The sequence below is a fragment of the Trichechus manatus genome, unplaced genomic scaffold (assembly GCF_000243295.1).
Source record: "Trichechus manatus latirostris isolate Lorelei unplaced genomic scaffold, TriManLat1.0 scaffold00094, whole genome shotgun sequence".
Classification (NCBI taxonomy): domain Eukaryota; kingdom Metazoa; phylum Chordata; class Mammalia; order Sirenia; family Trichechidae; genus Trichechus; species Trichechus manatus.
The window spans coordinates 558,495-562,588 of record NW_004444030.1 but is presented as its reverse complement, the minus strand read 5'-3'; positions in this window follow the sequence as shown (position 1 = coordinate 562,588).

Here is a 4,094-nt window from a genome sequence, read left to right as displayed (position 1 = left end):
AGGGTTTCTTCATTTTTTAAATCCTTTTATCTGATTTTTCCTCAAATCAGTTGGTGTCAAGTGCTTTATCTTCAATCTCACGAATTATGACATCCGCTGCCTCAATTCTGATCCCATGACTTTCTATTGAGTTGTTTAATTCTGAGATTTTATTGTTAATTTCTGGATTTCTGATCGCTGTCTCTCTATGGTTTCTTGCAGCCTGTTAAATTTGTGATTATGCTCTTCTCTAATCTTTTCAATTTCCTCTATTGTGTGTTCTGCATTTTTATTAATTTCCTTCCTAATTTATTGAAGAGTTCTGTGTATTAATCTTTTATATTCAGCCTTTGGTAATTCCAAGAAATGTTTCTCCTCTGGAAAATTTCTAGTTTCTTTATTTTGGGAGCTTGCTGAAGCCATCAGGGATTACTTCTTTATGTGATTTGATATTGACTGTTGTCTCCAAGCCCTCAATAAGTTATTATATTTATTTATTTCATGTTTTCTTACTGTGTCATAGCTTCTTGTTTTGTTTTGATATGCTCAAATAGGCTGCTTGTATGAGCTAGTTTGATTATTGGCAACTTTGAAGCTCTAATATCCTGTCACCAGGTAGTTAGATCTGTTACTAGGTATGTGACCTCAGGAGTCCACCCACTCCTTCTGCATGGATTCAGCTGAGGTGCCCAGGTAGTTAGCTACCAAGTTTGTGGTGTAGGCTGTCATTTACAGTCATAGACAGGCGTGGGTGATTGGTGTAGGCACAAGAATCTGGCTGCAGCAGGGGGACACACAGTGAGCAAGGCAGGAGGCTGACTGCTGCCCCCGAGTGTCCATGAGGAAGGCATGTCCCTGTTTCCTACAGTGTGTAGGTGGGTGGGTTTTGCAGCTGGACTATGACCACCTAATGCTGTTGGCTGTAAGGAGTGGGGGGCACCACTCGCAGGTGACTAGGTCGTGTGGGTGGAGCCACCAGTCCTCAGGCCCCTGATGTGGGTAGGTGAAGATCCTGCTTAATGGACAGAGAAGTGTCAAATGTCACGAACCTGCCACTTCACAGCTGAAACAGTTGAAGTTAAACTTCCTGTATATACCCTGTTGTAGTGTGGTAATGAGGCCTACACTGTTGAAATGGGCCCACCCAAGTCTATGCAGGGGGAAAGGCACTCAAAGTTCATGGATCCTTTATGCCTGTGCCTAGGCAAAGGAGCTTGCCTACTCAGGGTTCCTGGCTTAGGGGAGCCAGCAGTTTATTTTTTCCCCTGTTTGTTAGTTTGTTCACTCTCCAAGGCAGGGAGAATGGCTCTGGGTGTGTGATGGATCCTGCTTCCAGCCCAGGGGACTTGGCATTTGCTGAAGCTGGTTTGGGACTCAGTGAAGAGCAGGGAGTGAGGAGGTAAATGGGAGAGAGATTTTTCCCTAAGGGGGTGTGTTTTTTGATCCACACGGTAGGCTGTACACAAGTACTTATCTTTCGCTGATCCAAGGCTGCTTCTCACTGGTTCTGGGTGGCCGTGTAGACTTTCTGGTGCTGGGTCTCTCCTGGGGCAGAAAACATGCCTCCAGAGCACAGCTGCTTGCCTGCCTCACTGCTCACCCCCAAACTGATCAGACCTGAAGAGCTCAGGCTCTCACCATGTCAGGTCTGGCAACTCCTCGCTGCTTCCAAACCGTGCCCCTGCCACTCAGTCATGTTCCTCAACTCTGACTTTGATGTTCAGGGCTCCCAGATTGCCATATGTAATAGATTCACTTGTTTTTTCGGGTCTTTGTTGTAAGAAGGTCCACCGGATATGTCTGATTACTCTGCCATCTTGGCCCTGCCCTCGCTTTAACATGTTTTTGCAGATAAATATGAAAGTATCCTTTGCTTTGCTTTTCCCGTGGCTTCTCAGAAAAATGAGACACGTGGGGAAAAGGGATGAAGACAGATCTTTGAATGATTTACAAAACATAATGTCTTTCTCCATGCTTAGCTCAACTCTTCCAGAATGATTATTTTTTCTTCTTTTTTTTGTTATTGTGATTTAAGTGAAAGTTTACAGTCAAAACTAGTTTCTCATACAAAAGTTTATACACACATTGTTATGTGACCCTAATTGCTCTCCTTATAATATGACAGCACACTCCTCCTTTCCACCCTGGGATTACCATGTCCATTCAACCAGCTCCTGTCCCTTTTTGCCTTGTCATCTCGCCTCTGGACAGGAGCTGCCCATTTAGTCTCATGTACCTACTTGAGCTGAGAAGCACTCTCTTCATGAGTATCATTTCTTGTCTTAGAGTCCAGTCTAATCTATGTCTGAATAGTTGGCTTCGTGAATGATTTCAGTTCTGGGCTAAAAGAGAGTCCGGGGGCCAAATCTTCCGGGGTCCCTCCAGTCTCAGTCAGACCATTAAGTCTGTTTTTTTTTTTTTTACTAGAATTTGAGTTCTGCAGCTCACTTTTTGCCTGCTCCATCAGGAACTCTCTGTTGTGTTCCCTGCCAGGGCAGTCATTGGTGGCAGCCAGGCACCATCTAGTTCTGGTCTCAGGCTGATGGAGTCTCTGGTTTAAGTGGCCCTTTCTCTCTCGGGCTAATATTTTCCTTGTGTCTTTGGTGTTCATTCTCCTTTACTCCAGGTGGGTTGGGACCAATTGACGCATCTTAGATGGCAGCTCCCTATCTTTTAGGACCCCAGATGCCACTCACCAAAGTGGGTTGGAGAACATTTTCTTAACAAACTTTGTTATGCCAATTGACCTAGATGTCCCATGAAGCATGGTCCCCAGACCCATGTCCCTGCTACTCTGTCCCTTGAAGCGTTTGGTTGAATTCAGGAAACTTCTTAGCTTTTCGTTTAGTTCAGTTGTGCTGACTTCCCCTGTAGTGAGTGTTGTCCTTCCCTTCACCTAAGATAATTATCTGCTACATAATTAGTGAATACCTTTCTCCCTCCCTTCCCACCCCCATAACATCAAAGAATGTTTTCTTCCATGGTTAAACCCTTTCTTGAGTTTTTATAATAGTAGTCTTATATAATATTTGTCCTTTTGCAACTGACCAAATTTGCTCAGCGTAATGCCTTCCAGATTCATCCATGTTATGAGATGTTTTGCTGATTCATCCTTGTTCTTTATTGTTGCATAGTGTTCCACTGTGTGAATATACCACAATTTGTTTATCCATTAGTCCGCTGATGGGCACCTAGGATGTTCCCATCTTTCTGATATCATGAACAGTGCTGCAATGAACATGGGTGTGAATATACCTTTTCGTGTGTCTGCTCTTATTTCTCTGGGATGTATTCCAAGGAGTGTGATTGTTGGATTTTATGGTAATTCTATTTCTAGCATTTTAAGGAAGTGCCAAATCCATTTCCAAAGTAGTTGCAGCATTCTAAATTCCCACCAGCAGTGTATAAGTGTTCCAGTCTCTCCACAACCTCTCCAACCTTTATTGTTTGTTATTTTTTGATTTATGCTAGCCTTGTTGGGGTGAGATGATATCTCATTCTAGTAGTTTTTTTTTTTTCTTTATTGTACTTCAGGTGAAGGCTTACAGAACAAATAGTTTCTCATGAAACAGTAGTACACATGTTGTTTTATGATATTGGTTAAAAACCCCACAACATGTCAACCCTCTAACTTCTCAACCTTTTCTTTTTGGTGAAAATACACATAGCCAAAGATACACCATTTCAAAAGTTTCTACATGCACAGTTCAGTGACATTGACTACACTCTTCCAATTGTGCTGTTATTCTCACTTAAGATGAAGGCTTACAGAACAAAATAGTTTCTCATTTAACAGTTACTACAAATATTGCCCTATGACAATGGTTAACAATCTCACCACACATCAACGATCTCTTTACTCAACCTTGGGTTCCCTATCACCAGCTTCATTGTCCCCTTCTGCTTTTTGGCCCTTGTCACTGGACTACTGCACCTCGTTAGTCTCATTAGATTTTACGGGGCAGTCCACTCCCAGGCTGAATGGTGAACCTCGGAGATAACTTCACTACTGAGCTTAAAGGGTGTCTGGGGGCCATACTCTCGGGGTTTCTCCAGTCTCCTTTAGGCCAGTAAATCTGGTCTTTTTTGTGTGAGTTAGAATTATGTTCTACATC